Raw genomic sequence first — 24109 nt, 5'->3', positions numbered from 1 at the left:
ATAAATGCTGACAATGGATGGGCTCAATATATTGTTTGAGAAAGTTGTAGCCAGTGGCCTCATTCATCATGGTGACAGCAATACTGACAGCTCTCTGCAGGGCTTCATCTGTGAAATGATGGATCAGCAATGAGGGCTGTCTGGCAGGAGATGGTCCAAACATCAGAAGCTTTCAATGTTATGCTTTATTCTTGCTGCATAATGGACACAGGCAGTCTGTTGGATCATGGGCCTGACCCTTCAGATCCTGACCAGGTTACTATGCCTAAATCTTCACAATTCTTCCCTTTTCAGGTGCATAATATAGCAAAGCTTTTGACAGAGAGAGGGAGGAACTGGCTACTCATAGCTGGTCAAAATTAATACACATACAGGCATGAAGAGGGGTCACCTAGGACAGAGGGGAAGGCCAGACTTCTTTCTGATTTGCTTTTGGAAGAGAATTGGCCTAGGTGCTGATGACCAGAAAGTATTTGTATGCTATAAATCAGCCTATGAGCTGTCTACAGAGTGGCAAATTAATGATGACACAAATCTAATGGCATGTGTACCTCAAAGAACATGTGAAGTTATACTGTCATGACAATAGCAGATGTATTCAGAGAGGACGTGAAATAGACTTTAAGATTTGGCAAAGATGAGTTGAATAAAAATAATATCTGCAGAACATGAGTGGAATGCTCCCTGACAGCACAATATGACTCAGATTTTTCTTCTTTATTGCTGTGAAGCTGGTGGGAGACTTGTTAAGGCAGAGCAGTAGCAGCATCTAAAGCTGTGTTTCAGTTAAGTGTCAGTGTCAGTGCTTTCATTACAAAACTTGTTCCTCCAGAGAATACACTACTGCAATGAAAACATTTTCTCTGTCCTGAAAAGTGCTTCATGACAGTTTGGTCCAGGACCACAAACAGAGCAGGGAAACAGCCCACCAGAAAGTCTGCTGAAGTCGAGGGCAAGGCTTTGGTTTGCTTTCTGACCAAGCCCCAGGTAAGCTGAGCATCTGTGAGATGAATCAGCAATGCTGAGTCTGCAGCGTCAGCAGGGCATGAATGGTGAAAGTGAAGGTTTCCCTGGGGTGGCTGTCCACTGAGCACACCGACTTTGCAAGGGGCACATTGAGTGAGCACACTGTCAACACAAGACACAGACCTTGGTCAGTTAGTAATTTCACCTCCCCCTTCATGTACCTAAGGTGTAGGCAGGGTTCAGTCAGCACACCCGTAGTTCTAGGGCATGGATCAGACCATTGCCTGGATCCATCACTCCTAACATGGGGTAAAGACACCCAAATTAGGATTTAAGTCTCTGTGTGCTTCATCTGAAATCAGTGCAATGAGAGAGCAAAAGTCCAAGGTGGGTTGTGATACAGAATTTTATTGGCTCCAAATTTGTTATCTCACTCCAGCAGCTGAATGAGACAGGGTGTGGCAGTTTTGGGCTGATGCCTGGGAAATTTTCCACAGATCTTGAGTAAAAGTGGTGGAATGTAAATAATTAGCATTGGATGTCAAAGAAAAATAATGGCAAGGTCAAAATATTCCCATTGGTCTGATAACTAACAAAAAGTTAGTTGTATAAGCTAACTCTTTCTTGGCTTCTTTGCTCTAGCAGGTACTACCTGGTGGCTTTGCTTGGCTGTTGCTGACCTTGGCTGTGTTCTTGTTGAGGCTAAGTACTAACAAGCTACTATCTGCTCTTCTCTCCTCTGTACAGGGGGAAGGGGAGGAAGAGGGGGAAGCTGTTGGTAACCCCCTGATTTTGTCCAGGGGGAGGTTCTTGTGTTGTTCATAAGTTGTAAATACATGTAAATATTGTATATTTTGTACATATCCGTTGCATTTCATATTTCTAGTTGTGCTTGTACATACAGCTTCATTTGCTTCCCAACTGAGCTAGTCTGGTGAATTTCTCTCAAAGTAGTTGGGGGGGTAGTTTCAACCCACCACATAGGGCCACAGAGGAGTTGCTAGTAAGGCTTTTTACAGATATTGTGTTGAGGTTCGTCTGAGGCACAGATCCACCATGGTTCCCTACAAAGGAGTTCAGCTGGAATATGTCCAGGTACCCAGTGAAGGATGTTTGGAAGCTTTATTCAGTCTTTTGTGGCTTGAGTGTCATGTGTGTTTAGCATGTGGTTGGCAGAAGAGGTAGCCACAGCTTCCCCCTCCTGTGAAAGGGAAGATTCCCATGTGGTGAGGCAAGAACAAATGAGGATTCTTTAGTCAATCAAGTCCTCCTAATTAACTACTCTCTCTTGAATTGAGGAGCCCAGAACTGGACACAGGACTCAAGGTGTGGCCTGACCAGTGCTGAGTGCAGGGGAAGAATAACCTCCCTTGTCCTGCTGGCTACACTATTCCTGATCCAGGCCAGGATGCCATTGGCTCTCTTGGCCACCTGGGCACACTGCTGGCTCCTGTTCAGCTGCTGTCACCCAGCACGCCCAGGTCCCTTTCTGCCTGGCTGCTCTCCAGCCACTCTGTCCCCAGCCTGTAGCACTGCTTTGGGTTGTTGTGGCCAAAGTGTAGAACCCTGCACTTAGCCTTGTTCAATCTCACCCCATTGGCCTCTGCCCACCCATCCAGCCTGTCCAGGTCCCTCTGCAGAGCTCTTCTACCCTCTAACAGATGAACTCCTGCTCCTAACTTGGTGTCATCTGCAAACTTACTGATGATGGACTCAATTCCTTCATCTACATCATCAATAAAGATATGGAACAGCATGGGGCCCAGCACTGATCCTTGGGGGACACCACTAATGCCTGGCTGCCAGCTGGCAGTGTCACCATTCACCACCACTCTCTGGGCCTGGCCCTCCAGCCAGTTCTTGACCATTTCAGAGTGAATCTATCCAAACCACAAGCTGCCAGCTTTGCCAGGAGCTTCTTGTGGCAGACAGTGTCAAAGGCTTTGCTGAAGTCCAGGCAGACTACATCCACAGCCTGCCCCACATCCCCCAGGTGGTAACCTGATCATAAAAGCAGATCAGGTTGGTCAGGCAGGACCTGCCCCTCCTGAATCCATGCTGGCTGGGCCTGATCCCTTGACCACCCTGTAGGTTCTGTGTGATTGCACTCAGGATGACCTGTTCCATAACCTTGCCTGGCACTGAGGTCAGGCTGACAGGTCTGGAATTTCCTGTCCTTATGACACAAAAAGCAGCACAGCATACATCAGGAATGTGTTTATTTTTGGCACAGCTACTTACATTTTACCTTTTAGTCATCATGCATTAAGTTGTATAAGCTGTAAATGTGACAGCAATATACAAAAAGGGCCTAAAGTTGTGTCTTGAAAGTGTTGAAGTTTCAGGAATAGAGAATTCAGAAACCTGAAAGAAACCAGGAACATGACTGCTTGTGGAACCTGAATCCATTATTTGTAAGCATGCTTTGATCCTTAATCAGAGACCCACTAAATGCTCCCACTTTTATTGGAATCAGTGGAAATGGGAATATTCATCACCTCTGGAAACAGTCTCTATCATATTGAGGCATTGAGTGCACCCTCAGCAAGTTTGCTGATGACACCAAGCTGTGTGGTGCAGCAGACAGGCTGGAGAGAAGGGATCCATCCAGAGGGACCTGGACAGGCTGGAGAGGTGGGCACAAGCCAAGCTCGTGAGATTCAACAAGACCAAGTGCAAAGTCCTGCATCTGGGTCGAGGCAATCCCAAGCACAAATCCAGGCTGGGCAGGGACTGGCTGGAGAGCAGCCCTGAGGAGAGGGACTTGGGGGTGCTGGTGGATGAGAAGCTCAACAGGAGCTGTCAATGTGCACTTGCAGCCCAGAAAGCCAACCAGAGCCTGGGCTGCATCAGGAGAAGTGTGGCCAGCAGGTCAAGGGAGGTGATTCTCCCCCTCTGCTCAGCTCTGCTGAGACCCCACCTGGAGCACTGCATCCAGTTCTGGAGCCCCTATTACAAGAGGGATATGGAGATGTTGGAAGGTGTCCAGAGAAGGGACATGAGGGTGATCAGAGGGCTGGAGCACCTGTCCTATGAGGACAGACTGAAAGAGTTGGGGCTGTTCAGTGTGGAGAAGAGAAGGCTCCAAGGTGACCTTCTTGTGGCCTTCCAGGATCTGAAGGGGGCTACAAGAAAGCTGGGGAGGGACTTTTTAAGCTATCAGGTAGTGATAGGACTGGGGGGAATGGAACAAAGCTGGAAGTGGGGAGATTCAGACTGGACATGAGGAAGAAGTTCTTCCCCATGAGGGTGGTGAGAGCCTGGAATGGGTTGTCCAGGGAGGTGGTTGAGGCTCCATCCCTGGAGGTGTTTGCAGCCAGGCTGGATGAGGCTCTGGCCAGCCTGATCTAGCGTGAGGTGTCCCCGCCCATGGCAGGGGGGTTGGAACTGGATGATCCTTGTGGTCCCTTCCAACCCTGACTGATTCTGTGATTCTCTGATTCTATGATAATCCATGAACTCTTCCTCACAGCTTAATTTCTAGGCACTGGTTTTGAAGATTTCAGTGTGTGGAGTCAGACCGTTCTCAAGAAGCCTTCAAACAAAATCTGCACTCTGACTTTGGAAAGCCCCTGTGTGGGGCATGGGTGGGCCCAGCTCTGTGGCTGCAGGGTGGTGGAGATACACAGTGGGGAATGGGCAGCCAGCAGCACAGGACTGCTAATGGGGACAGCAGATATGCCCCAGCTCTGCATGGTTCTGTACTGACCCTGTGTAGGGCTCTGTGGTCAGTAGGACTCCACTGGGTAGCCACAAATTCGTGTTGAAACAGTGAGGACTGGAGTTGTATGCAGAAGCTGAAGCCCTGAAAGACCTTTTGGTGAATATCTGTGTCTTCTCCAGGGCATGCCAGTGTGGAATCCTTTGAAGATAACCTATGGAAAATCCTACTGTGCTCACTGGAGGGGTGAGAGAGGAAACCTTTGAGGAACCCTGAAATAACCTCCACACTGTGGTAGCTGGCACAAATTTGCACACAGCTCTTGAGAAGATGGAACCCTTGAGAAATGTTTGAGCTCACATGCCTGTGTACTTGCCAGTGCAGTGTTTGCAAAATCCACATGCCTCAAAGGTTATTTTGGGTCACATTTTGCATATTCTAATATGCAGGCAGTAGTAGAGTCAAGGAGTACGTCTATGACCAAATAATATTTCACTGATGAAAGCTATTTCATGCTAAGGCAAGGAAGGAAGAAAGAAGAGGACATACTCTGTCTCAACAGCACTGTGTTCATGTCCCTCATCTATCTCTTGCAGAGCTAGCTGACATGAAAAATTCAGGCAGAGTTCTCCATATGGGGTTTTTCCTAGCTTGGCCCCTGTCCCAGTCAGAGGCATGCATGCTTGAATTGGAAGACCTAATAATTCAAGTTTACAATATTGCATCTCAACACATTTCTGTATTTATAAGAAAGTTCTGAGTGGTCTTTTTTATCCAGCAGGGGACCAAAACTCCTTTTGAAACTGTGTGTGTCAGGATGGAGTTGTTATCCAGGAGTCAATCCTAGTCCATGCTTTTATTTACTTCCAGGATTAATTTCACTATGGGCTTAAGGACTTTGCATGTGAAAAGTTTAATTAAAAGGGTGATTTTTTTTTTTTTTGAGGAATGGTGGATAGCTAGCTCTAGATCCTAAAAGATCTGTCCAAGGTGACAGCATCCAAGCATGACTACTCAAAAAGTGAATCAAGTTTTATTTCCATGAGGTAGGTCAAGCTGTGTACTGGGAGTCTGGAGAGCTAGCTAAGACTTCAGGAAGTTTGGTCTCAGTTTGCCATATGTCTATGCCAGTTCCATCTCCATGAGTTTTGACTGCAGACATCATTGATAGGATCATATGGCTTCAGCTCACTGGTGCTTGAAGAAGAGGATATCTCTGCAATGACAGCAATAAGGAGAGCTGTGCTGTCTTCTGTCTGTATATATTCTCTATCCACTCACCTCCATTTCTGCCTTTTAAAGGCATCTTGACACAAAGTCTTACCATGTGGATGTGCTTTGGGCCCACAACATCAACTGCAAGGAGGGCAGTTTCATTTATAACTTTCCTTAAAACAGCTGCTGTACTTTCAACCGCATTAAATTAGAAACTCCTGCAGCTGCACATTTCAGGGATGCAGAAGGCTGGTTGTGTTCTCAGTATTTCTTTTGATGTTAGGAAGCTCAGGATGAGATAAAATTGTGAATGCTCCTTGGGTTATAACTTGAATTTACCATCTTGACAGCTCTGTTCAGGCACAGTGCCGAAGAGCTCTTGGTACATTTAAACAACGATAGGATGAAGTGATATTGTCTCCTAAGGGACAACAGGAAACTACTTGGCCTTTCAGAAATGTTGCATTGATGTGCTTTCCTAGGAACATCAAGCCTAAATATGGCAATCTCCTGGTAAAGTATCTCCAGGGATCTCAACTGAAAGAAAGCTATGATATGATAAAACTGCTGGATGGAATGAAAGTAGGGAAAAGGAATGGAAAAGGGAAAGCTGAACCCTGTTAAATAAACCTTAAATCTGAAGAAATATTTTCTCTATAAGAAAAGGGATTCTTTATTCATTAAATAATGGTTTGAAGGGACACTTCTATGGTAATCGTTGCATGATGTAAGCACATGATGGACTCCTAGAGTAATCTAAAACTTGTCATTGTCACGTAACACAAATGGATTCGTCGTGCTTTATTTTTATGGCAGTCATTACTGTTCCATCTTGGGCAAAATGAATATCAAAATCCAGTCTTGTAAGTCGTGTCTCTGCATCAACGGTGAAAGGCTAAACAAGGAAAATGTGGGATGAATAAAACAGACACTTTACATGAAGAGAGTCACAGATAAGACTGAGGTGCTCAATGCTGTCTTTGCCCCAGTTTCTACTGGTGCTTCCTCCAGGGAAGAGAACAACCAGCAAGTTGTTGAAGGTCAATTCAGGGCTTGCTTGCACCAACTCAATGCATGTGAGGCCATGAGACTCCACAGGATGCACCTAAGGTTGGTGCTGGTCAATGCCATGTAAGGTCACCCTCAAGCATTTTTGAAAGGCTGAGGGGGAGACTCCCAGCAACTAGAGAGAGGCATTACCATACCTGTCTTCAAAAAGGGGAGGAAAGATGATCTGAAGAAATTCAAGCTAGTCAAACTCACTTTGCCCCCTGGAATAATCATGATGTGCATCTTCCTGGAGCATATTTCTGAGTTTTTGAGGGAGAAGAAGGTGATTGTCACAGTCAGCATTGTTGACCGGGGTGAATCTTGCCTGTATCAGCTAGTTACCTTGTGTGATAAAAAGATTAGAGATGTGGGCAAGTGGAAAACTGGGGTTGTAATTTATGTTGGTTTTGGCAAGGCTGCTAACAGTATTCCACAGTGTTTTTGAATCTGTGCTGGATGTTAGAGTCTGGGTGGGTGTTCCACCAGCTCAGTACTTGCTTGGGTTGTCAAGCTCAGAGGTGGTGGACACTGGAGGCTGGTGCCTTCTGTGGTCCCACAGGATCTTCTCTGGGGCCTGTTCTGGCTACCACCTCTAGTCACCACTCCAGTGGTGACTAGGGGGTTCACAAGAGGCACTCTGTCAGGTTTGCAGGTAATACCAAGGCTGCAGGGCTGGGGTGGTTCAGCTGGGAGCAGAGAAAGGCTTCAGGGCACTTAGCTGCACCTTTGTGCCTACTGGGGAGGGGGGGAGAGGGGGTCAACGAGATGGGGACAGGCTGCATGTAGTAGTGCCTGGCTGCATGTAAGAAGCTTCTTTTCCTTTCCAGGGATTAATAGCCAGGCTTTGGAGGAGCTGCCCTGAAGACCCTGGGGTCTCCACCGTTGGAGGGCTGAAAGCCCAGAGCTGAGATACTGCTCTGTGCAGGTGGTGAACCTGGGGGCCCTTGTCTCCTGTCTCAGCACTGGGAAGCAGCTGTATGATTTTGTGAAGCAGAGGACAACAGACCATTGTTTTTTAAAAGTGCAATTGAAAGTTTCACAGAAGCACAGCTCTGATTAAGCAGGAGATGGAATTTTCACAGCCTTTGCTTTTGCTAAAACATTTGATCATTTTAGGCAATAAATAGGATGAATCAAACCCAAGATCAAAATGCTGTGACTTTGCAGCAGCTAAGACAAGGACAACCTGCTCTCATATCCTTGCAGCCAACTGCAATCTGCAAGCCAGGTGCCATGGTCTTTCCTTAGGCTCATTTACACCTCTGCAAAGCCATTGTGGAAAATGTTACTGTCCTGATTACTTAGTGTTTTGAATCTACTCCCTGTGAGTGAAAACTGAAACCTTAAAATTGGAGTCCAACTTCCCTCTCTGACAACTGTGAAGTTTTAGCAATCTCCAGAAAGAAATAAAAAAAAAAAAAAGAAAACAATAAAAATACCCCATTGACAATTTTTTCTTGCTTGCTATGACTGAGTGAATAAAGCTTTGAATGTTCTGCTAGAATTAGTCCCTCCACTCCTTTCAGCCTTTGCCAAAGGTGTCATGGCCTGATTTTGGAGTAATTTCCATGGCAGTGTTTTCTAACTTGTGTTAGTTTTGGTTTTGAGCTTACCAGTCCTGCTACATGTGTTGTCATTTTCAGCCTTATCTAGTGGTACACTTGTCTATAGTGCAAGGTCTATCCATACTGGTATACCCAGGAGATTTTACAGTAGTAGCTATCACATTCAGGAGCAAGCAGTGGCCAGCAGATTGATTTGCCATGGCAATAGAAAGGAATCTGATACCGATCGTCCTAACTGAAGGCTCATGCTTCACCCAGCAGGCTTCAGAAGGCTGCATTGTTATTTCTTTCTTTTTTTTTTTTTTTTGGCTTGGAATAATGTGATAAATGACCTCTTGTCTTGCTTTGTAGTCTCTCTTTGCTCCATTTATTTGTTGCCATCATGCTCCCATGAATATTTCATCATTATTTCTACAAAACATTGCCCAGCAGGTTACGTGTGCATTAGTGCCTCAGAAAGCAGAATCTGTCAGTACCAAGCTTTTGAAGAGGTTTTCCATTTATTCATAGCAGAGGGGTGGGAAGGGTCAGGAGAAGCTTACTGACTTAATAAAGAGATGGAGGAGGAGGAGGCAGTGAAAGAAAATGGAGAGAACTGATCATTCTGCAAGCTGCAACACAGTACGTGCATGCACAAATTGTTGTGGGTTTTTTCCCCTCTTTTTCATGTTTGCTGTAATTGTGGCACTGTGTTATGTCTTTATAAAACACTGAGAAAAGACACTGCAGATTCATAGACTTTAGTGCTTATGACCAAAAAGAAAAAAAAAATGAAAGAATCAACAGGCATTGTGCAAACAGCTCATTGAAGCCAGCTAGAAGCATTGTGTGTTGTGTGGCAGAGAAGTTGTTCTGAGGAGAAGTAAATACTGCTACAATAAGGGTCTGGATGAGATCTGGGCTGTGTCAGTCTAGGAGAGGTCATCTGCAGGTACTTTTTACATTGTACTGACTGACTGCAGAGTTTGGCCCTAAACAGTTCCTGACTATATAATTTCCCAGATTTCATGCTCACAAGGTGGTTTAGAGGCTGAATAATAAAGTGTATTACTGAGAAAGAATGTTTGGGGAGCTCAGTACTATGCTTTGCAAAATATTAGTTACATTCATGTATTATTTGGTTAAAAAGTGTCTGGATCATGGACAAGCCATGATGTGAAGAGGGAAAAAAAAAAAGGTAGAAAATTTGGTAGGAAGAATTTGAGCTAGTGGTGTTCTTCTGGGTTCAGTGCTGAGGGCATTGAGGGCACCCTCAGTAAGTCTGCAGACAACACCAAGCTGGTGGCTGTGTTGATCTTCTAGAGGGTAGGGAGGAATTACAGCAGGATCAGATTAGACCAAAGGGCCAAGGCTAACTGTATGAGGTTCCACAAGGCCAAGTGCCAGGTCCTGCACCTGGGTCACAACAACCCCATGGGGAGCTACAGACTTGGGGAGGTGTGGTTGGAAAGGGGTGACTCAGAGAGGGCCTTGGGGGTGTTGGTTAACTTTCAACTGACCATGAGCCAGCAGTGCCCAGGTGGCCAAGAAAGCCAATGGCATCCTGGCTTGGGCTAGAAACACTGTGGCCAGCAGGGACAGGGAGGTGATCATCCCCCTGTGCTCAGCACTGGTGAGGCCACACATTGAGTGCTGTGTACAGTTCTAAGCCCCTCATCACAGGAAGGACATTGAGGTGCTGGAGCATGTCCAGGGAAAGGCAAGGATGCTGGAGCATCTGAGGGAGCTGGGGATGTTCAGTCTGGAGAAGAGGAGGCTGAGGGGAGACCTCATGGCTCTCTACAATTTCCTGAAAGTAGGCTGGAGCAAGGAGGGGCACAGCCTCTTCTTCTTGGTGTCAAGCAACAGGACCAAAGGAAATGCTGCACCAGGGGAGGTTCAGGCTGGATAATGGGAAACATTTCTTTACTGAAAGTGTTCTCAAACATTGGAATGGTCTGCCCAGGGCAGTGGTGGAATCAACATCCCTGGAGGTGTTTAAGCAGCCTGTGGAGCTGGTGCTTAGGGACACCGTTTAGTGTTGTCCCATCAGTGCTGGGTTGAGGGTTGAGCTGGATGATCTTTGAGGTCTCTTCCAACCAGCTATGTTCTGTGGTTCTGTGATACTTTTGGACAGTTATTTACTGTCTGGCTCACGGAGAAGCAATTGTGACATAAAGTGGAAAAAGTAGAAAATTTGGTAAGGGGTAGGAATTTGATCTTTATTTGGACAAGAGAGTTGACAGTTAGATGCAAGTCCATGTAGTTCTTTCAAGCAGTCACTGGAAATGGGTATATTAGTTTTGGTATTGAAAGGGTCAAATAAATGTTCCTCAACAAGAAGAGCTCCAGTTCTGCTTAAGCACAGAAGGTTTTTGTGTGCTTAGTTGGGATGAATCCTAATTTATTCCCAAGCCTGGTGTCAACATCCCACTGTTATTGCTACTCACCAGGTAGATTCTCCTCACACCTTCCTACTGAATTAGAGCTGGCCTTGATGCCTGGATGTGCCTACCACAGCTTCTGTCAAATATATGGAGTATGCCACTTCTCAACTTGCAGAGCATCTGCAGGAAGACCTCTATTTGCACAGTCCTTCAACCTCATGTGTATAATGGGAAAGTTAAACCATGCACACAGTTCTGACTACAGAAAAATCCTCTCCTGCAGTGTGATGGTTTTAAAAACTGTCTTTTTAATTTTTCTTTGCAAAGTTAGAGCAGAGAAAGTAAAAGAATGTAAATAAGTCACTACTGGGTGTAAGAAAGCAAAATAATAATTGTTCTAAACACTTCCATTGGAGAGAAATGTTTAAGAACTACTACTAAAAACAAAATTGGGACAGTCTGAGTCTGAGTTCTCAGCTTGTTCTCTGGGCTGTCTGGCTGCTTCTTTTCTGGTTGAAGATAACACACTGACCTTGACAAGCTAAGTCTAACAGCCTCTCTGCTTCTTGACTCTCTGCCTTCTGCCAGAGGGCCTGGGGGATTCCTTCTGGTTGGGGGGAGGCCCCTTGGGGGAGTCCGCTTGGGGGGAAGCAAAGGGAGCTTGGTTGTGCTTTTCTGTTGATTGTATATATTTGTAAATGTTGTGAATTGTGTCTATTTGCACATATTCATTGCATTTCATCATAGATTGTATATTTGCTTGTAAATACAGCTCTCATTTGCTTCCAGATTGAGCTAGCCTGGTCATTGTCAGTGGGGGGATTTCAGCTCTCACACTGTTGCAATACATGCAGCCAAGACAAGTAAGATAAAGACAACACAAAATTATTAGGCCAACTCAAGCAGAAGCTGAGTTCATAGGGAAGCTAGGTCTGCTTTTAGAAGTGCTGCAGCATCCCAGTGCTCTGCCAGTCTGCTTCCTGCAAATACCAGTCCCAGCTTAATTTCTGGCACCTGGTATTTTAGATGGGTTAGTTGGTCTTCAGTGGCTTGGTAAAGCAGAGCTTTCTGATGCAATTTGTGATCTGGCTGTGGTCAAAAGAGAAAGGCTTTTTCTCCTATGTTTGCTCTACACATTGACAAGAGATGTTTGTTCCCTCTTTGCACTGTGGTGCAGCTGACCCCTCAGCTCAGGGGAGAAGGTTGTTCTGTACCTGTGTGCAGCTGTCTGTCTTCCTGTAGCATCTTGTAAGCCAGCAGCAGTTCTATAGGGAAGAATAAACCTCAACAAAGATGGTCACTGAAAGAACCTGTTTTCTCCTCGCACTGTCTCATCTTGCAACTTGCACTGGGGCAAGAGTGTTCTGGGCCCATCACCATCAGCAAACTGAGGCTTAGCAAAAGGCAAACTGAGCTCTTGCTTTGCCTGAAGATTACAGATGTATTGAAATAACTGTGGAGTTGGTGGAATGAGTAACAGCAGTGCAGATGGAAAATACTGAATGACCCTTTAAAAAAAAAAAAAAAAAGATTATAAGGAGGGTGGGATAAATCCTCCACTGGTGCAAAATGGCACAACAGCATTTGAAGGCAATAAACTTTCATCAAATGCCTGCTTTTATGAAATAGATGACTCCGGTTCACAAAATACCTCTATCCTGAGGTATCCTGCATGATTAAGGAGTAATTCTTCACAGTGGTTCTACAACAAGAGAAGAAAACTGCCTTCTCTCCCAGTGTTCATAGAACACTGTCTTACACCAAAGAGGCAGTAGCAAAGCACACTCCTGATGCACTCTCCAATTTTACCTAGTTTTGAGATACTGTCTGCATTTTACCCTTCAGCTGTGATGAACAGTGTTTTACTAATGCTGTAGAACTCCACTATTTATATCCCTCCAGCACCTTATTTGCTGCCTCTTGGAGATACAAGCAAAAAATTATTATAATAGTTTAGCTGACTTCTCTCTATCTCTTGTGCTTTCCATCTGAGAAGCATTAATTCCCTTGCAGCGTATCAGTAGGAAGCATATTTTGAAGCTTCACAAAAAAAATCAGGAAAGCACCTGGGATCTATAACCCCTGATGGAGGAAAGAGCTGAAATTTGTTGCCATGCCCCTAACAAGGCCATTTGTGGATTTGCTGTGGGAGATAAGGAAAGAGCAGATTCATAAACCCATTCTTCAAGATCAAACCTAGGACCAGGGAGTAATTTAGGGCTTATTGCAGAACAGTGGGAACCAGTGTCTATAACCAGGAAAGCAGAGCCTCAAATGGGTTGTCAGTGCATGCTTGTAGGATGTGTGTGCCTTTTAGACAGCCTTTTACAGAGTATTAATAACTGGTAGTGCTATGTGGACCATGGCAGAGCTTACCTCTAGCACAGCTTCAGCACTTTTGTTAGAACCCACATCACAAAAGATGAAAAATTGCTGACTCACATAGTGCCCAATTATTCTGGTGAATTATTATTACTTTTAGAGTTCACATGCCTGGGAAAAATGTGGTGCCAGTCTGCCTCTACCAGATCCTGACCTGAAATCAGGGTGGTTGTTAACAGCAGGCATGAGATTCACTTCAAATAAGCGTAAATATATTTTATTGTCATGGTTTTAAATGAGTCATTCTGACATTCACTAGGGAGAAAATGCCATAGCTCATTGCCTCGCTAGCAACTTCAGGAGCTTTGAAGAAGGCATGGAAGACCCCATGAGACTACTCCTCACCTTCAACTCCTGGGGCAGCAAGGCTTAAAATGCCATGGAAATCCTTTTTACCACATGGCTTTGGAAACCAACTAATCTAGGGATGCTGCAGCCTGTTAGAAAGGGAGGTGATGGTGGTGTTCTTGCACTCCAGTCTCTCAGCTGGTTTAAGAAAAGGGGAGAATCAGCTGTGGTCTAGTGCATGGGGAGACTGCAGAGGACATACTGTAAAAGACTGCAGCTGTGTAGCTGAAGGAGGAGACAAAACTTACTAGAAATAACAAATGAAATGGGGCAAACATTCTCATTGCTCAAGCTTACCTTTTCCCCTTGAATCTGGACATGCAGATGTTCCATGGAATTGGACACAACATGTTTAAAGTCAGTAGAAAAGCAGAGTTTCTTTTTGAATGCTAGCTCTTAAATCAAAACTTATGAATTCATAAATACAGAGCTCTCAGAAGGGCTAGAGTGGGGTTTTTTTTTGTTTGTTTTTGATTGTTACATGGACATATCTTTGGCAGCTGCTCTCTAGAAAAATTCTGAACCGTAGGAGCCGAGTTAAATTTAACCAGAAGGGGTTAAAGAACGTTCCCTGAGTGGCAAATTGTTTTATCACAGTGTATGTTAGAACTTTGTTTATTAGTGTTTATCCAAAATCTACAGTATTGAGCAGGATATTGGTCTAAACATGCCTGAAGTCAGAGCCAGGATAACAACCTCTATAAAACTGCCCCTTTGATAAGTTTGCTTGCCCTGAGTCTGCAAGATGAGCATTTTCTCTTTTAAACTGTTTGTTTTTAATTTCTGGATAAAAGAATCACTTTAGAAACTCACTTGCACAGCAAAATGAAATGCATTTTTCTTCTGGCTGTTCTTCCCACTGCTCTTACGGAGCCGGAAGACTGAGCAAGGTCTGTGGTGCAGCAGTTCCACTGAAAATTCAGTGCTCAGAGAGAAACATTGAGTTTCTCAAGCCATCAGAGAAGTACACCACAATAACATGGTGTCAACACTGCCTTCATGCTGGATATTTTGTGAGGCTAATGCTGGTGCTATTTCTACAGTGTTATTATCTACCTTTATTAGGGAAAAAAAAAAAAAAGAAAAAGAAAAGAGGCAGATACACAGGTTACATATTTTATAGCACAGAGATTCAAAAGGAGAATGTAATAGAGACCACGTTGAGACTAACAAGGCTTTTCTTGTTACTCAGATTCCCAGCAGAATTAAACACTCCAGGTGGTTGGCAGATGCTGGCTTGAGAGTTGGCTGTAAATTAGCCACTATTGAAGCAGCACGTGAGGAGCATCCTGCACCTCTGAACTACAATCTGGTGTGAAGTAGTCAGCTCTTTCTGTGCTCCACTTTCTCCCTAAGCTTTTGCTTTGGGGCCTGTCTTTGATAAATATGCTCTCTTGAGCTCTCTGAAGTGGCAGGAGGGAGAGGGTTTCACAAACTAGAGGAAGTGGTTAGGACTGGGTCTGTTTTATGGCCTTATTCTTCATAAACTTAGTGGTTTATCTCCTCCATTGTTGGTCCTGTCTGTCTCCTGGCCAGCCTCAGGTACAAACCCTGACCCGTGACCCAATAAATCCTTCTCACATCTTTGCTAATGGACTCATTTATAGGAAAACAAACTAACAAAGCCAAGCCCCAAAGCCGCATAATAAAAGGGCCAAGCTGTTCTGTCTGAAAAAAAAAACACATATGAGTACGGTAGGAAGGAAGAGACTTTATGCTGCAGCTTGATTCATCTCTTCTCTGAATTGCAGCATCATTGAATGTCTTTCATTACAGCAGTGTTTTGCAGGACACTAACAAGTTCAGACAATACTTCAAGATGATTTCTCTGCATGCCTCTCTGTGTTTTGGGGAGATATTTGCACTGGTACTAAAGTGATCAGTTGGAGAGGGATCAGGAGTATGGGGTCAGTGGAAGAGGTGAATGTGTTTGTGCAACTGTCAGTCTTGAGGAAAGGCCACTCAGCTGGAGGGAGGCAGGGAAAACAGAAATCATACTGCACAGGCAATTCGTGTTAACGTGTTCAGCAAAGTGCTGGAGCCTTGTGGATGTCAGCTGATTCTCTCCCAGCTGTGGAACTTGTCCCTGAACCACCTCCTCAGCATGAATCCATGGGATGGTTTGGGAAATGCTTGGGGAAGTTGCTGTTCTATCACTTTATCACAGTATATTAGAGATTGGAAGGGACCTCCAGAGATTATCAGGTCAAACCCCTTTCCAAAAGCAGGATCACTTAGGGTAGTCTGCACAGAAATGCATCCAGGTGGGTTTGGAAAGTCTCCAGAGAAGTTCTCCTTTCACACATCCCAGTAGTACATGTTCACTGACCATTTCTGCCTTGTTGCAAAGCCCACTTGAGAGAATGGAAAGGCACCTCACCTGCCCACTCTGTAAGGCACTGATGACCAAGCTTTCCCTTCATAAATAACTGACTTTGTCCTGGGTCTGTGCAAAGATGCTCTGCATGCATGCTTTTCTGTGGTCTGCATGCATGCTATTTCTTCTGAACTGTTTTGTGTTTTAGATGGGGAAGCAGAAGGGATAAAGAAGAAGGATATGAAGAGGAGCAAAATCATAGTTCCTGCCAGGCAATGCAGGGTGGACACCTTTCTAGTGGCTGCCTGAGAAATCTGCTGTCTGCACTGGTCCTGAAGAAGCAGAATGATGCAGTGGTTATACAGTGGTTATAGCCCCATAACTGTGCAGGCCTTCCACAGCTTTGGTTTTGCACTGAGTCCTGTGGACTTGACAGCAAGCCCAGCAACAGATGTCTTGCACTGCATCAACATAGAGTCTGGTAAGACCCAGGACACAAATCTGGTTTTGCATCAAGCATGTGGGATTATTTTTTGTGCACTTGTTTTATGCAAGCTGGAGGATTACATTTTAGAGGGAAGGAGAAGGGCTGCTTTGACACCTGTGAGCTTGAATGACTGAAGACAAAGATCCTTGTGGACAGCAAATTCTCCATGGGACAGCAATGTGCCCTTGTAGCCAAGAGGGCCAATGGTATCCTGGGGTGCATAAGAAAAGTCTGTTCAGCAGGTCTAGCAAGGTTCTTATCCCACTTTACTCTGCCCTGGTGAGACCACACCTGGAGTATTGTGTCCAGTTTTGGGCTCTCCAATTCAGGAGACAGGGATCTGCTAGAGAGAGTCCAATGGAGAGCCATGAGGATGATTAGGGGACTTCTGCATCTGCCCTAGGAAGAGAGACTGAGAGCCCTGGGGCTGCTTGGTCTTGAGACAAGAAGACTGAGAGGGGATCTGATCAATGGCTACCAATATCTGAGGAGTGGGTGTCAACTGGAGGGGACCAGGCTGTTTTTGGTGGTGTACAGTAATAAGAAACAATGGATACAAACTTGAACATAGAAGGCTTCAACTCAATGTGAGGAGAAACTTCTTTACAGCGAGGGTCATTGAGCACTGGAACAGGCTGCCTAGAAAGGTTGTGGAGACTCCTTCTCTGTAGACTTTCCAGACTCCCCTGGGTGCATTCCCGTATGGAGTACCCTAAGTGATCCTGCTTTGGCAGGGAGAATTGGACTGGATGATCTCTGGAGGTCCCTTCCAACCTCTAACATTCTGTGATTCTGTCATCAGGGTTGGGTTGCAACATTCTATGTCTAAGACCCACAGAGAGGGTCCTGGAAGGCGTGTCTGCTGATAAGATGTCCTAGCAGTCAGTATGATTCCTGCAAGTAACTCCTCTCTGCTTATTTTATTTTTTCTTCCTTATTTGGATTGTCAGCTTCCTTCTGATGATTTTTAAGGACAAAGTCTCTACAGGCATGCCTGTTGATATTTCTTATTGGTAAGCTCTGCATAAACACCTGAAGGCCCTCTGAGGCTTTAACAGAACATTTACATGTACAGATATGGTAGCTACTGTAAGGTGGGAACTCTGTGTGTTCATTATGGTAGTAGTAGGCACTCCACTTGCAAGGTTATGCAGAAACTGAGAAATCACATGGACATTTCTCCCCTGAATTGCACAGTTTTGCTCCTACTGGTACTTCATTTGCACAGATTGAAGTTGGCACAGGTTTACCTTGTCATGCTGCAGGCACACCAGGAAGGCAAGACAGAATTAATCTTCCTTTGCATTAAAAACCTTGTCCTCTGGCTAAGAAATCAGGCTAGCTTGGCCATGGCTGCAAACCAGTTTTGCTCTTGGATCCTTGTTCATCTCTCTTCTCTCACACCAGTGAAAACAATTCTATGGTTGTTTGGTGAGACTTCCCTGTGAAGCAAAATGAACTAAACAACTTCTTGCTTTTGCCTCTCAGTTTTGTTCAGGCTTCTTTCTCTCTGTGGTGCAAAAATGTCTGGGGTTTTTTTTTTTTTTTTTTTTTTTTTGTTTTTCATGAGGATGTGAAGGGCTGAAATGCTACCAAGACATAGCAGTCAAGGAAAGGGCAAATGCACAGCTGTTATGCCAGTGATAAATGGCAGTGTCAGCTTACAATGATGGTGGAGTTCTCTCTGAACTCTTCAGTGCTGCATTACTTGTGACAGATAACTTCTGTAGGTTGGAGATGCTTTCCCCTTCTCCTGTCAGTTTTCAGTGTAAGGTTATGCTCCTGAGGATATTCTGAGGATCAGGCAGACATTGTGACTGTCTCCCATTAGGTGTTTGTACACTATCTTGCAAAACAAGGAATAGAGGCTGTACTTCTGCAGACATCTGTAATGCAAAGAACAGCTTCTAATTAAAGAATGGAAGAAGGGAGGCAGAGGAGGAGAGCTCTGCTGCTGCACAGCACAGCTCTCTGCTCTGTGGTGGTGCAGGAGGAGGTCTGTGCAAAGATCATTTGTGAATACAACAATTTAACTTTGGGGATCTCACTACCCACTCAGCAAGGGGAGGTATGTCTATGTCCCGTGTACCCACAGAAAGTGTCAAGAAGTCTCCCCAAGAAATACCCAGAGAGAATTCATGTGACAAAACACTTCACACACAGGGTGCATGCAGGAGCACAGCTTCAGCTTCATTAACAGCTTCCACACCTGCTGCAAGCACACGACCATTATCTGGAGGTTCAACATGGTGCAGCAGTTCCTGAACCTTCTGTTTGTGTGTATGTGTGTGGTGTACAAGATCCAGAGCTCCTGCTCCTGATGGACGGAATCACCACGTACCTTACTGCAGGCTATAAACTAGCTTCTGCTTGTCCTGAACTGTGGAAATGCATCTGACATCACATCAGGTCTCACAAGCTCATAAAAATCTGTTGTTTGTAAATGTCTGCACTCATAAAATAAGGCAAGCAACAAAAAGGGTCACAAAGAGAGGAGCTGTGACCTCCTTTGGCAAGCCTTTACTTATTTATTTTTCCTTAATGTGGTAATTCAGATAATTCAAATACAAGAAAGCAAAACTTAACTTAACTGTACCCACTATTGGTGCATGAGTAATGATGTTAATGACATAATACTTGAGACCTAAGGGCAAGGAATGACAGAGAGGGATGTGGTAGGCAGATACACAGAGAGAGGAAAAAAACCTTAAATAAGATTGTCAAGCAATAACATTTAATTATTCCTATGGGAAAAGTGAGAAATTACTTTAATGCCATTAAAAAATTAAAAAAAAAAATAAAAAGAGAGGAAGAAAGCAAGATAGTTTACACAGATCAATCTCTTCAGGCAGGAATTTCACCTGCTGAAAGCTGGGGATTTGAACTGGTGATTGTTGTGGCTTCCAGCAAAAGCCTTGTTTTGAAAAAAAAGTGAAATGAATGTTCCTTCTTGGCTGTTAACTTGATTTTACTGCTAGTGAGCTGGCACAGTGTACATGTTGCTCTGCTGTGGTGCTCTGCAAAACAGCTGCTCATCTGCCAGGCAGAGAATTGTAAAAGCCACTAATAAATAATGGATGCTGAACTGGAGGTGGGGAGAAGTCTCCCTGCACCTGGAAGTCGTGTCCTGCACAAGCTCTCTTCCTCATGTGTGCAAGGTGGGCAAATGAATTCACCTGCAGCTTCTGGTGTGGTTTTTAGACAAAGCAGAGTTAAATGTCAGAAATTGGGCAAGCATTGGAAGAGGCTACCCAGGGGAGTCGTGGGGTCACCACTGGGTGGGTTAAAAAAGGTGTAGGCATGGCACTTTGGGACATGGCTTAGTGGGAATGGTGGTGATGGGTTGATGACTGGGCTTGGTGATCTTTGAGGTCTTTCCCAACCCTCCTGACTCTGTAAGTCCACTGCATTTCTAGGGAGTGAGTCACTGAAAGACACCAGCCAAAATTTCAGAGGCATGGGAAACCGACCATAGGAATCAGCTTTCCTCTATGGCTCCTGCCATAGAGGAGGTCTTGAAAACATCTCCTCTCGTGGGGGAGGCCAAATGTTAGGTCAAAGATTTGCTGCAGATCTTAGACTACCACTGATTTCTGCTTGCTCAGGGTGCTGTGAAAGCAAATGCATCAAAGCTTTTTGGCTCCTGAGGTGTCTGGTTTCCGCCAGGATGAATAAGATGAAAATGCTGGTGGTAAATAGAGAAGAGAGCAGACAGTTGCTTAAGACCTGCCTCTCAGCTCAGTCATCAGAGAGTACAGGCTTTTGACCTGAGGCTTGTTTGCTTTGGGTTGTCACAAACATTATTTTTCGACCTTTAAAATGAAGACAGCAGGTCTTCAGTGGGCCAGTAACATAGAAGTGCTTCTACTTATGTCAGCCTTAACTTGAAATGGACACAGAATAATTGCCATGGTTTGGTCATTATCATGCTCATCTCCACATGTTCATCTCCACTTAACTTACATCAGCCCCTCAGCCATGCTGGCAGGCAAGCCTCATGCTGTAAAAAAAAAAAAAAAAGGTATTTTTAGGGCAGGGAAAGAAATGTAGAAAAGAAAAAATCAGCCAACCAAACCACATCCAGAAGTGTGCATGATGCAACAAGCATGAGCCCCTTCTTGCTCCATTGTTTGATGTTCTTCTTGGAGACAATGTCAGCAGGACTACAGCAAGGTGGGAGGAAACTTGTGATGTGGAAGTCATGCATTGACTTCCAGATGGTAAGAGCTGGTAAAGACTAGAGAGCACAACAAACCACAGACTCTGCAGCCTGAGCTGAGGAAACAAACCCTGCAGATGGGGTTGGGTTGGAGTTTTTGCAGACTGTAAGGAAGCAAAATTACATGAGAGATTCTGGGGGTGCCCCTGTGGTGACAAACTCTCAGCCAAGGCTGTCCAAGGGAAGCTGGCTTCAGCAGACTGTCTTCCCTTACAAGTTATAGACACATCAGCCTGTCAAGATATTTTACCCTATACTGTGCAGGGCTAGGAGACATAGTCCCTCATAACAAACTACATGCTGATGTGAAACTTCTCAATGAAAGGAATTACATCTCAGGAAGCCAAAATTCCACCTTCTTAATCTCAGAGACTGGTCATTTCTTCTCAAGAAGCATAGGTTAGCAGCAATCACCTGCTGGAAGCCAGCCACTGAGCTATGATGTGCAGCCAGGACTGCCTCCCTCCCTGGCCATCACACTGCCTGCTCCTGGCAAGAGGTCAGCAGCCCATGGCCCCTGTTACTAAGGCTGGAGTGCAGCCCTAGGCAATGCCTTCAGGGAGGGATGTCCAACTCCTTCCTCTTGACCTCCACCCTTTGGTAAGCATTGAGAAGATCCTCTCTCGGTTTTCTCCAGGCTAGAGAGCCCCAGATCTCTCAGCCTTTTCTCACAAGAGAGATTCTCCAGTCTCTTCATCATCTTTGTTGATGAGGAAACTCTGCAACAAAAAAATCTATTGCAGAGCTGAGCAAGCTTCTCTTCTGTTTTCACTTCTGCATTTCCACCTGTCATAGAATCATGGAATCATAGAATCATATGTGGTGGGTTAAAAACTCTGCCCCTCCCCAACATTAACTTCACCAGACTAGCTCAGTTTGGAAGCAAATGGAGCTGTATTTACAAGCCAAGCCACAAACTACAGTGGAATGCAATGAATATGTACAAATATCCAGTATTTACAGTATTTGCAGGTATTTACAACTGATAAAACAGCACATGGACCCCCCTGGCCAAAGAGCAGGGAAGAAACTACAATGGCTTCTCCTTCCCTGCCTCCCCCTGACTCCCTTGTACAAAGGGAAAAGAGAAAGAAGCAGGAGAGGTCAATACCAGTCAAAACAATGCAATCAAGGTCAGTAAAGACTGTTAGTATCTTCCCAGCAAAGAAGCAAGAAGAGAAGAACAGAACAGAACTGAACTAAAGATTGCTTTGGGAACCAAATCTTATGGGAGATACCTCTCCAATGGAATTGTTTAGAACAATCATTATTTTCCTTTTTACACCCAATAGTCATTTATTTACATTTATTTCTACTTTCTGCTCAAGATCTGTGAAAAAATTTAAAGGCATAGCCCTGAACTACTACATCATAGAATCAGAGAGTTGTTAGAGTTGGAAGGGACCTCAGGGATCATCCGGTTCCAATCCCCCTGCCGTGGGCAGGGACACCTCACACTAGATCAGGTTGCTCACAGCCACATGCAGCTTGGCCCTAAAAACCTTCAGGGATGAGGCTTCCACCACCTCCCTGGACAACCTGTTCCAGTGTCTCACCACCCTCATGGTGAAGAATTTCTTCCAAACGTCCAATCTGTCCTGTAAGACCAGGTGAGTTCTCAAAGTGTTTGAAGGCTCCCTTAAGATTAAGGTCTTTCAGTGGGAGAGAGGTGGTGAGAAACAGGTGAAAAGCTGACACAGATGGAGATGTGGACTTCACAGTTTTGCAAATGGCTGGAATGATTATCACACAAACCCCTTTTGTTTGCTTGTTTTGTAACAGAAGGCAGTTTAGAACACCCTGCACACTGCACAACAGTCCCCAGCAATTTTTCCTTCAATAATAATAATGATAATAAAAATTAAAAAAAATCTGTTTCATTTTGGTCTAGAAGCTTTTCCCTTGAAACTTTCCTTAAAAGTAAAGCTCTTCTAATCTATCTCTTCTCTTTCTTCACTCCTTGCATTACTGCTACATACCCTGAGGCAACTTGTGCTGGCTGCTTTTTGATTTCAAGTGATAGCTGCAGTGGGGCAGAGAGGGCAGTGTTAATAAGCCATGATCTCCTAGTCACTCTCCAAACATGGCCATGCTCATTTGGTGCAGACAGAACCACCCCACAAGGGCTAACATCTGAGGAGGCTCTAATGGGGCACACAGATGATGTTTCAGCTGCAGAAGCCAAGGACTTCTTGTCCATTGCTCTATATTTCTGGACCTGACGTTTCTATGCATGAAGCTGCTAAATATAGCCAGTTCTAGCCCTTTCCTCCACAACATAAATGACAAGGGCAACAGCAGAGGCTTGGTTTTATGAAGAAGTTACTGACATTGAGGAAGATTATTACCTCAGGTTACATGGATGTTCACAGAAGCATTTTAGTTGCAACTGCAGTGAAAATAAAACAGAACCAAGAAGTAGCTTTCTCTGTTGGGTTTTAATCTGTTTGCAGTAGTCCACCATGGTCAGTGTGACTTTACTCATGGGAAATACCCTGGACTAGAAATAATCTTCTTGATTGACAGACATTGATATCTAACTATGCACAATGATGTACACAGAATCAACCTGGTCTAGTGGAAGGTGTCCTTGCTCACAGCAGGAGGCTTGGAACTAGATGATCTTTAAGGTGCCTTCCAACCCAAACCATTCTGTGATTCTATGATTTTAGCCTGGTCACTAGAACAGATGTGCACATTCTTGATTCATTCCAGTCCAAGGCTTGATGAGACCATCCTTTGCAGTACTCATCCTCAGAATCAGTTCAGACATATCTATGTGCCAATTAATCTTAAAAAATTATTACCCTCAGGGACAACACTCCCTCCAGACTAGCAGTGCCAAAGCTAATGTTGCAAGGGATTTTCTGCTGAGCTGGTTGCCAGGTGGCAAGGAGAAGCAGGAATGGCCCTCGGCACCACATGTTCTCCACTGGAAGCAAGAGAAGGATACCACAAAAGAATTTAGACCAGGTGATTTTTGTGCTCAAGTGGTAGGGCAGATCAAAGGAACAGGGATGTCTTCCTGAAATTTAGGAGGTGAATGCAGGGAAAGCTGCTAGCCTCAGGACCTCTTTTCCTCAGATCCTGTGGCACTATATCCCTACAAGGATGGAGGGAAGGCAATGCTCTCCTTCTCTGTGCTCTGCATGGTGATGGAGTTCTTTGCTCTAGACTTCCTGCTCTGCATTTTCAAACTAAATTGCAGAAGAGTCCCAGGCATGCAGGTCTCTGACCCTCACTTGCAGGGAAGTTAACACAACAAAGTTCAGTGCAAGATTTTCTGGGGAGAGGGTATTTATTTATGAAGTCTTTAAACAAGTTGTTTTTCATGCACTCACTCTCCAACATTCACAAACTCATAAACCTTGAAATATGTGAGAGTCCATGTGGTCTGGATACAGAGGGGAAGGAGCTCTGACTTTCAATTCTTCATTTGATTTTTGTGGTTGTTCTTGATAGGAAGCATCAAAGCTAATTTTTGGGCATTCTTTTCACATCCCTTACAACCCTTCAGTTGTTATCAAGCAATC

Source organism: Indicator indicator, chromosome Z (genome assembly GCF_027791375.1).
Source record: "Indicator indicator isolate 239-I01 chromosome Z, UM_Iind_1.1, whole genome shotgun sequence".
Taxonomy (NCBI): domain Eukaryota; kingdom Metazoa; phylum Chordata; class Aves; order Piciformes; family Indicatoridae; genus Indicator; species Indicator indicator.
This window is presented reverse-complemented; position numbering follows the sequence as displayed.